The sequence below is a fragment of the Pseudophryne corroboree genome, chromosome 8 (genome assembly GCF_028390025.1).
Source record: "Pseudophryne corroboree isolate aPseCor3 chromosome 8, aPseCor3.hap2, whole genome shotgun sequence".
NCBI classification, from domain to species: Eukaryota; Metazoa; Chordata; class Amphibia; order Anura; family Myobatrachidae; genus Pseudophryne; species Pseudophryne corroboree.
This window is the reverse complement of record NC_086451.1, coordinates 375,928,238-375,939,744: the sequence shown is the minus strand read 5'-3', so window position 1 is coordinate 375,939,744 and position 11,507 is coordinate 375,928,238. Positions and strand designations below refer to the sequence as shown.

At 28.0% G+C, this 11,507-nt stretch overlaps 3 non-coding genes across 3 annotated transcripts; all 3 read left to right on the top strand.

The window, feature by feature from the left end:
• Positions 1-2,526: 2,526 nt before the first annotated feature.
• Positions 2,527-2,599, top strand: TRNAR-UCG (transfer RNA arginine (anticodon UCG)). Its single transcript has one exon. It is a non-coding gene; the product is annotated as a tRNA-Arg (tRNA).
• Positions 2,600-4,771: 2,172 nt separating this feature from the next.
• Positions 4,772-4,844, top strand: TRNAR-UCG (transfer RNA arginine (anticodon UCG)). The gene has a single exon. It is a non-coding gene; the product is annotated as a tRNA-Arg (tRNA).
• A 2,175-nt stretch (positions 4,845-7,019) lies between these two features.
• On the top strand, positions 7,020-7,092 carry TRNAR-UCG (transfer RNA arginine (anticodon UCG)). Its single transcript has one exon. It is a non-coding gene; the product is annotated as a tRNA-Arg (tRNA).
• Positions 7,093-11,507: the final 4,415 nt, after the last annotated feature.

Here is an 11,507-nt window from a genome sequence, read left to right as displayed (position 1 = left end):
AACTATTCAGTAAACTTTGTAGATTGCACACCAACCATTAAATATATTTCTCAGTTTGTTTAAGGTTTCTCAAACTTCTTGAATGGGGTATTGTAGAATACTAAACAATATTAGTTTTATTCAGAATTAATAATTGAAATTATTGTTGGATTAAAGTTTGTCATCTGAGTGTAAGATTATCCAAAACAGTTGTCTCAAAGAAAAAAACAAATATGTTTTTTACTTGAATCTTTATGTTACTATACTTTCTTAGGCATTAATATATTAACAAACAGTGACCACCTGGCCTAATGAATAAGGCGTCTGACTTCGGATCAGAAGATTGAGGATTCGGGTCCCTTCGTGGTCATTGGATTCAATGTTATTTGTTTATACTGTATTTTTTTCATTAAGATTAAATATTTTGTAAGGAATATAATAATGAAATCAGAACAAACACAGCTCAAAGTAAAATATCTCAAAACCTTTGTTCTTTAAACTATCTAGCAAACTTTGTAGATTGCACAGCAGTCAATGTATCTTTAAGTTGATTTAAGGTTTCTCAAAATTCTAGGCTTGGGTATTGTGGAATACTAAACATTATTATTTTCTTTCAGAATCAATAACTAAAATTATTGTTGGATCAAAGTTTGACATCTAAGTGTATATATTTTTAGATAAAGATAACATCTTATGTTTGGATTATAATAATGAAATCAGATAAAACATGATTCAAAGTAAAGAATCTATAACCTTTTGGTCTTTAAACTATTCAGTAAACTTTGTAGAAGGCACATCAACCATTAAATGTATTTCTCAGTTTGTTTAAGGTTTCTCAAACTTCTTGAATGGGGTATTGTAGAATACTAAACAATATTTGTTTTATTAAGAATTAATAATTGAAATTATTGTTGGATTAAAGTTTGTCATCTGAGTGTAAGATTATCCAATACAGTTGTCTCAAAGAAACAAAACAAATATGTTTTTTACTTGAATCTTTATATTACTATACTTTCTTAGGCGTTAATCTTTGGACAGACATTGACCACGTGGCCTAATGGATAATGCGTCTGTCTTCAGATCAGAAGATTGAGGGTTTGAGTCCCTTCATGGTCATTGCATTCAATGTTATTTGTTTATACTGTATTTTTTTCATTAAGATTAAATATTTTGTAAAGAATATAATAATGAAATCAGAACAAACACATTTCAAAGTAAAATAGCTCAAAGTAAAATATCTCAAAACCTTTGTTCTTTAAACTATTTAGCAAACTTTGTAGATTGCACAGCAGTCAATGTTTCTTTAAGTTGATTTAAGGTTTCTCAAAATTCTAGGCTTGGGTATTGTGGAATACTAAACATTGTTATTTTCTTTCAGAATCAATAACTGAAATTATTGTTGGATCAAAGTTTTCATCTAGGTGTATATATTTTTAGATAAAGATAACATCTTATATTTGGATTTTAATAATGAAATCAGATCAAACATGATTCAAAGTGAAGAATCTCTAACCCTTTGGTCTTTAAACTATTCAGTTAACTTTGTAGATTGCACATCAACCATTAAATATATTTCTCAGTTTGTTTAAGGTTTCTCAAACTTCTTGAATGGGGTATTGTAGAATACTAAACAATATTAGTTTTATTCAGAATTAATAATTGAAATTATTGTTGGATTAAAGTTTGTCATCTGAGTGTAAGATTATCCAAAACAGTTGTCTCAAAGAAAAAAACAAATATGTTTTTTACTTGAATCTTTATGTTACTACACTTTCTTAGGCATTAATATATTGACAAACAGTGACCACCTGGCCTAATGAATAAGGCGTCTGACTTCGGATCAGAAGATTGAGGATTCGAGTCCCTTCGTGGTCATTGGATTCAATGTTATTTGTTTATACTGTATTTTTTTCATTAAGATTAAATATTTTGTAAGGAATATAATAATGAAATCAGAACAAACACAGCTCAAAGTAAAATATCTCAAAACCTTTGTTCTTTAAACTATCTAGCAAACTTTGTAGATTGCACAGCAGTCAATGTATCTTTAAGTTGATTTAAGGTTTCTCAAAATTTTAGGCTTGGGTATTGTGGAATACTAAACATTATTATTTTCTTTCAGAATCAATAACTAAAATTATTGTTGGATCAAAGTTTGACATCTAAGTGTATATATTTTTAGATAAAGATAACATCTTAAGTTTGGATTATAATAATGAAATCAGATCAAACATGATTCAAAGTGAAGAATCTCTAACCCTTTGGTCTTTAAACTATTCAGTAAACTTTGTAGATTGCACATCAACCATTAAATATATTTCTCAGTTTTTTAAGGTTTCTCAAAATTCTTGAATGGGGTATTGTAGAATTCTAAACAATATTAGTTTTATTCAGAATTAATAATTGAAATTATTGTTGGATTAAAGTTTGTCATCTGAGTGTAAGATTATCCAATACAGTTGTCTCAAAGAAACAAAACAAATATGTTTTTTACTTGAATCTTTATATTACTATACTTTCTTAGGCGTTAATCTTTGGACAAACATTGACCACGTGGCCTAATGGATAAGGCGTCTGACTTCGGATCAGAAGATTGATGGTTCGAGTCCCTTCGTGGTCATTGCATTCAATGTTATTTGTTTATACTGTATTTTTTTCATTAAGATGAAATATTTTGTAAGGAATATAATAATGAAATCAGAACAAACACAGCTCAAAGTAAAATATCTCAAAACCTTTGTTCTTTAAACTAGCAAACTTTGTAGATTGCACAGCAGTCAATGTATCTTTAAGTTGATTTAAGGTTTCTCAAAATTCTAGGCTTGGGTATTGTGGAATACTAAACATTGTTATTTTCTTTCAGAATCAATAACTAAAATTATTGTTGGATCAAAGTTTGACATCTAAGTGTATATTTTTAGATAAAGATAACATCTTATGTTTGGATTATAATAATGAAATCAGATAAAACATGATTCAAAGTGAAGAATCTCTAACCTTTTGGTCTTTAAACTATTCAGTAAACTTTGTAGAAGGCACATCAACCATTAAATGTATTTCTCAGTTTGTTTAAGGTTTCTCAAACTTCTTGAATGGGGTACTGTAGAATACTAAACAATATTTGTTTTATTCAGAATTAATAATTGAAATTATTGTTGGATTAAAGTTTGTCATCTGAGTGTAAGATTATCCAATACAGTTGTCTCAAAGAAACAATACAAATATGTTTTTTACTTGAATCTTTATATTACTATACTTTCTTAGGCGTTAATCTTTGGACAGACATTGACCACGTGGCCTAATGGATAATGCGTCTGTCTTCAGATCAGAAGATTGAGGATTCGAGTCCCTTCGTGGTCATTGCATTCAATGTTATTTGTTTATACTGTATTTTTTTCATTAAGATTAAATATTTTGTAAGGAATATAATAATGAAATCAGAACAAACACAACTCAAAGTAAAATAGCTCAAAGTAAAATATCTCAAAACCTTTGTTCTTTAAACTATTTAGCAAACTTTGTAGATTGCACAGCAGTCAATGTTTCTTTAAGTTGATTTAAGGTTTCTCAAAATTCTAGGCTTGGGTATTGTGGAATACTAAACATTGTTATTTTCTTTCAGAATCAATAACTAAAATTATTGTTGGATCAAAGTTTGACATCTAAGTGTATATATTTTTAGATAAAGATAACATCTTATATTTGGATTTTAATAATGAAATCAGATCAAACATGATTCAAAGTGAAGAATCTCTAACCCTTTGGTCTTTAAACTATTCAGTAAACTTTGTAGATTGCACATCAACCATTAAATATATTTCTCAGTTTGTTTAAGGTTTCTCAAACTTCTTGAATGGGGTATCGTAGAATACTAAACAATATTAGTTTTATTCAGAATTAATAATTGAAATTATTGTTGGATTAAAGTTTGTCATCTGAGTGTAAGATTATCCAAAACAGTTGTCTCAAAGAAAAAAACAAATATGTTTTTTACTTGAATCTTTATGTTACTATACTTTCTTAGGCATTAATATATTGACAAACAGTGACCACCTGGCCTAATGAATAAGGCGTCTGACTTCGGATCAGAAGATTGAGGATTCGAGTCCCTTCGTGGTCATTGGATTCAATGTTATTTGTTTATACTGTATTTTTTTCATTAAGATTAAATATTTTGTAAGGAATATAATAATGAAATCAGAACAAACACAGCTCAAAGTAAAATATCTCAAAACCTTTGTTCTTTAAACTATCTAGCAAACTTTGTAGATTGCACAGCAGTCAATGTATCTTTAAGTTGATTTAAGGTTTCTCAAAATTTTAGGCTTGGGTATTGTGGAATACTAAACATTATTATTTTCTTTCAGAATCAATAACTAAAATTATTGTTGGATCAAAGTTTGACATCTAAGTGTATATATTTTTAGATAAAGATAACATCTTAAGTTTGGATTATAATAATGAAATCAGATCAAACATGATTCAAAGTGAAGAATCTCTAACCCTTTGGTCTTTAAACTATTCAGTAAACTTTGTAGATTGCACATCAACCATTAAATATATTTCTCAGTTTTTTAAGGTTTCTCAAAATTCTTGAATGGGGTATTGTAGAATTCTAAACAATATTAGTTTTATTCAGAATTAATAATTGAAATTATTGTTGGATTAAAGTTTGTCATCTGAGTGTAAGATTATCCAATACAGTTGTCTCAAAGAAACAAAACAAATATGTTTTTTACTTGAATCTTTATATTACTATACTTTCTTAGGCGTTAATCTTTGGACAGACATTGACCACGTGGCCTAATGGATAAGGCGTCTGACTTCGGATCAGAAGATTGATGGTTCGAGTCCCTTCGTGGTCATTGCATTCAATGTTATTTGTTTATACTGTATTTTTTTCATTAAGATGAAATATTTTGTAAGGAATATAATAATGAAATCAGAACAAACACAGCTCAAAGTAAAATATCTCAAAACCTTTGTTCTTTAAACTATTTAGCAAACTTTGTAGATTGCACAGCAGTCAATGTATCTTTATGTTGATTTCAGGTTTCTCAAAATTCTGGGCTTGGGTATTGTGGAATACTAAACATTATTATTTTCTTTCAGAATCAATAACTAAAATTATTGATGGATCAAGTTTGTCATCTAGGTGTATATATTTTTAGATAAAGATAACATCTTATGTTTGGATTTTAATAATGAAATCAGATCAAACATGATTCAAAGTGAAGAATCTCTAACCCTTTGGTCTTTAAACTATTCAGTAAACTTTGTAGATTGCACATCAACCATTAAATATATTTCTCAGTTTGTTTAAGGTTTCTCAAACTTCTTGAATGGGGTATTGTAGAATACTAAACAATATTAGTTTTATTCAGAATTAATAATTGAAATTATTGTTGGATTAAAGTTTGTCATCTGAGTGTAAGATTATCCAATACAGTTGTCTCAAAGAAACAAAACAAATATGTTTTTTACTTGAATCTTTATATTACTATACTTTCTTAGGCGTTAATCTTTGGACAGACATTGATCACGTGGCCTAATGGATAATGCGTCTGTCTTCAGATCAGAAGATTGAGGGTTTGAGTCCCTTCATGGTCATTGCATTCAATGTTATTTGTTTATACTGTATTTTTTTCATTAAGATGAAATATTTTGTAAGGAATATAATAATGAAATCAGAACAGACACAACTCAAAGTAAAATAGCTCAAAGTAAAATATCTCAAAACCTTTGTTCTTTAAACTATTTAGCAAACTTTGTAGATTGCACAGCAGTCAATGTTTCTTTAAGTTGATTTAAGGTTTCTCAAAATTCTAGGCTTGGGTATTGTGGAATACTAAACATTGTTATTTTCTTTCAGAATCAATAACTAAAATTATTGTTGGATCAAAGTTTTCATCTAGGTGTATATATTTTTAGATAAATATAACATCTTATGTTTGGATTTTAATAATGAAATCAGATCAAACATGATTCAAAGTGAAGAATCTCTAACCCTTTGGTCTTTAAACTATTCAGTAAACTTTGTAGATTGCACATCAACCATTAAATATATTTCTCAGTTTGTTTAAGGTTTCTCAAACTTCTTGAATGGGGTATTGTAGAATACTAAACAATATTAGTTTTATTCAGAATCAATAATTGAAATTATTGTTGGATTAAAGTTTGTCATCTGAGTGTAAGATTATCCAAAACAGTTGTCTCAAAGAAATAAACAAATATGTTTTTTACTTGAATCTTTATGTTACTATACTTTCTTAGGCATTAATATATTGACAAACAGTGACCACCTGGCCTAATGAATAAGGCGTCTGACTTCGGTTCAGAAGATTGAGGATTCAGTCCCTTCGTGGTCATTGGATTCAATGTTATTTGTTTATACTGTATTTTTTTCATTAAGATTAAATATTTTGTAAGGAATATAATAATGAAATCAGAACAAACACAGCTCAAAGTAAAATATCTAAAAACCTTTGTTCTTTAAACTATTTAGCAAACTTTGTAGACTGCACAGCAGTCAATGTATCTTTAAGTTGATTTAAGGTTTCTCAAAATTCTAGGCTTGGGTATTGTGGAATACTAAACATTATTATTTTCTTTCAGAATCAATAACTAAAATTATTGTTGGATCAAAGTTTGTCATCTAGGTGTATATATTTTTACATAAAGATAACATCTTATGTTTGGATTTTAATAATGAAATCAGATCAAACATGATTCAAAGTGAAGAATCTCTAACCCTTTGGTCTTTAAACTATTCAGTAAACTTTGTAGATTGCACATCAACCATTAAATATATTTCTCAGTTTTTTAAGGTTTCTCAAAATTCTTGAATGGGGTATTGTAGAATTCTAAACAATATTAGTTTTATTCAGAATTAATAATTGAAATTATTGTTGGATTAAAGTTTGTCATCTGAGTGTAAGATTATCCAATACAGTTGTCTCAAAGAAACAAAACAAATATGTTTTTTACTTGAATCTTTATATTACTATACTTTCTTAGGCGTTAATCTTTGGACAGACATTGATCACGTGGCCTAATGGATAAGGCGTCTGACTTCGGATCAGAAGATTGATGGTTCGAGTCCCTTCGTGGTCATTGCATTCAATGTTATTTGTTTATACTGTATTTTTTTCATTAAGATTAAATATTTTGTAAGGAATATAATAATGAAATCAGAACAAACACAGCTCAAAGTAAAATATCTCAAAACCTTTGTTCTTTAAACTATTTAGCAAACTTTGTAGATTGCATAGCAGTCAATGTATCTTTAAGTTGATTTAAGGTTTCTCAAAATTCTAGGCTTGGGTATTGTGGAATACTAAACATTGTTATTTTCTTTCAGAATCAATAACTAAAATTATTGTTGGATCAAAGTTTGACATCTAAGTGTATATATTTTTAGATAAAGATAACATCTTATGTTTGGATTATAATAATGAAATCAGATAAAACATGATTCAAAGTGAAGAATCTCTAACCTTTTGGTCTTTAAACTATTCAGTAAACTTTGTAGAAGGCACATCAACCATTAAATGTATTTCTCAGTTTGTTTAAGGTTTCTCAAACTTCTTGAATGGGGTATTGTAGAATACTAAACAATATTTGTTTTATTCAGAATTAATAATTGAAATTATTGTTGGATTAAAGTTTGTCATCTGAGTGTAAGATTATCCAATACAGTTGTCTCAAAGAAACAAAACAAATATGTTTTTTACTTGAATCTTTATATTACTATACTTTCTTAGGCGTTAATCTTTGGACAGACATTGACCACGTGGCCTAATGGATAATGCGTCTGTCTTCAGATCAGAAGATTGAGGATTCGAGTCCCTTCGTGGTCATTGCATTCAATGTTATTTGTTTATACTGTATTTTTTTCATTAAGATTAAATATTTTGTAAGGAATATAATAATGAAATCAGAACAAACACAACTCAAAGTAAAATAGCTCAAAGTAAAATATCTCAAAACCTTTGTTCTTTAAACTATTTAGCAAACTTTGTAGATTGCACAGCAGTCAATGTTTCTTTAAGTTGATTTAAGGTTTCTCAAAATTCTAGGCTTGGGTATTGTGGAATACTAAACATTGTTATTTTCTTTCAGAATCAATAACTAAAATTATTGTTGGATCAAAGTTTTCATCTAGGTGAATATATTTTTAGATAAAGATAACATCTTATATTTGGATTTTAATAATGAAATCAGATCAAACATGATTCAAAGTGAAGTATCTCTAACCCTTTGGTCTTTAAACTATTCAGTAAACTTTGTAGATTGCACATCAACCATTAAATATATTTCTCAGTTTGTTTAAGGTTTCTCAAACTTCTTGAATGGGGTATTGTAGAATACTAAACAATATTAGTTTTATTCAGAATTAATAATTGAAATTATTGTTGGATTAAAGTTTGTCATCTGAGTGTAAGATTATCCAAAACAGTTGTCTCAAAGAAAAAAACAAATATGTTTTTTACTTGAATCTTTATGTTACTATACTTTCTTAGGCATTAACATATTGACAAACAGTGACCACCTGGCCTAATGAATAAGGCGTCTGACTTCGGATCAGAAGATTGAGGATTCGAGTCCCTTCGTGGTCATTGGATTCAATGTTATTTGTTTATACTGTATTTTTTTCATTAAGATTAAATATTTTGTAAGGAATATAATAATGAAATCAGAACAAACACAGCTCAAAGTAAAATATCTCAAAACCTTTGTTCTTTAAACTATCTAGCAAACTTTGTAGATTGCACAGCAGTCAATGTATCTTTAAGTTGATTTAAGGTTTCTCAAAATTTTAGGCTTGGGTATTGTGGAATACTAAACATTATTATTTTCTTTCAGAATCAATAACTAAAATTATTGTTGGATCAAAGTTTGACATCTAAGTGTATATATTTTTAGATAAAGATAACATCGTAAGTATTGATTATAATAATGAAATCAGATCAAACATGATTCAAAGTGAAGAATCTCTAACCTTTTGGTCTTTAAACTATTCAGTAAACTTTGTAGATTGCACATCAACCATTAAATATATTTCTCAGTTTGTTTAAGGTTTCTCAAACTTCTTAAATGGGGTATTGTAGAATACTAAACAATATTAGTTTTATTCAGAATTAATAATTGAAATTATTGTTGGATTAAAGTTTGTCATCTGAGTGTAAGATTATCCAATACAGTTGTCTCAAAGAAACAAAACAAATATGTTTTTTACTTGAATCTTTATATTACTATATTTTTTTAGGCGTTAATCTTTGGACAGACATTGACCACGTGGCCTAATGGATAAGGCGTCTGACTTCGGATCAGAAGATTGAAGGCTCGAGTCCCTTCGTGGTCATTGCATTCAATGTTATTTGTTTATACTGTATTTTTTTCATTAAGATTAAATATTTTGTAAGGAATATAATAATGAAATCAGAACAAACACAGCTCAAAGTAAAAAAAAACTCAAAGTAAAATATCTCAAAACCTTTGTTCTTTAAACTATTTAGCAAACTTTGTAGATTGCACAGCAGTCAATGTATCTTTATGTTGATTTCAGGTTTCTCAAAATTCTGGGCTTGGGTATTGTGGAATACTAAACATTATTATTTTCTTTCAGAATCAATAACTAAAATTATTGATGGATCAAAGTTTGTCATCTAGGTGTATATATTTTTACATAAAGATAACATCTTATGTTTGGATTTTAATAATGAAATCAGATCAAACATGATTCAAAGTGAAGAATCTCTAACCCTTTGGTCTTTAAACTATTCAGTAAACTTTGTAGATTGCACATCAACCATTAAATATATTTCTCAGTTTGTTTAAGGTTTCTCAAACTTCTTGAATGGGGTATTGTAGAATACTAAACAATATTAGTTTTATTCAGAATTAATAATTGAAATTATTGTTGGATTAAAGTTTGTCATCTGAGTGTAAGATTATCCAATACAGTTGTTTCAAAGAAACAAAACAAATATGTTTTTTACTTGAATCTTTATATTACTATACTTTCTTAGGCGTTAATCTTTGGACAGACATTGATCACGTGGCCTAATGGATAATGCGTCTGTCTTCAGATCAGAAGATTGAGGGTTTGAGTCCCTTCATGGTCATTGCATTCAATGTTATTTGTTTATACTGTATTTTTTTCATTAAGATGAAATATTTTGTAAGGAATATAATAATGAAATCAGAACAGACACAACTCAAAGTAAAATAGCTCAAAGTAAAATATCTCAAAACCTTTGTTCTTTAAACTATTTAGCAAACTTTGTAGATTGCACAGCAGTCAATGTTTCTTTAAGTTGATTTAAGGTTTCTCAAAATTCTAGGCTTGGGTATTGTGGAATACTAAACATTGTTATTTTCTTTCAGAATCAATAACTAAAATTATTGTTGGATCAAAGTTTTCATCTAGGTGTATATATTTTTAGATAAAGATAACATCTTATGTTTGGATTTTAATAATGAAATCAGATCAAACATGATTCAAAGTGAAGAATCTCTAACCCTTTGGTCTTTAAACTATTCAGTAAACTTTGTAGATTGCACATCAACCATTAAATATATTTCTCAGTTTGTTTAAGGTTTCTCAAACTTCTTGAATGGGGTATTGTAGAATACTAAACAATATTAGTTTTATTCAGAATTAATAATTGAAATTATTGTTGGATTAAAGTTTGTCATCTGAGTGTAAGATTATCCAAAACAGTTGTCTCAAAGAAATAAACAAATATGTTTTTTACTTGAATCTTTATGTTACTATACTTTCTTAGGCATTAATATATTGACAAACAGTGACCACCTGGCCTAATGAATAAGGCGTCTGACTTCGGATCAGAAGATTGAGGATTCAGTCCCTTCGTGGTCATTGGATTCAATGTTATTTGTTTATACTGTATTTTTTTCATTAAGATTAAATATTTTGTAAGGAATATAATAATGAAATCAGAACAAACACAGCTCAAAGTAAAATATCTAAAAACCTTTGTTCTTTAAACTATTTAGCAAACTTTGTAGACTGCACAGCAGTCAATGTATCTTTAAGTTGATTTAAGGTTTCTCAAAATTCTAGGCTTGGGTATTGTGGAATACTAAACATTATTATTTTCTTTCAGAATCAATAACTAAAATTATTGTTGGATCAAAGTTTGTCATCTAGGTGTATATATTTTTACATAAAGATAACATCTTATGTTTGGATTTTAATAATGAAATCAGATCAAACATGATTCAAAGTGAAGAATCTCTAACCCTTTGGTCTTTAAACTATTCAGTAAACTTTGTAGATTGCACATCAACCATTAAATATATTTCTCAGTTTTTTAAGGTTTCTCAAAATTCTTGAATGGGGTATTGTAGAATTCTAAACAATATTAGTTTTATTCAGAATTAATAATTGAAATTATTGTTGGATTAAAGTTTGTCATCTGAGTGTAAGATTATCCAATACAGTTGTCTCAAAGAAACAAAACAAATATGTTTTTTACTTGAATCTTTATATTACTATACTT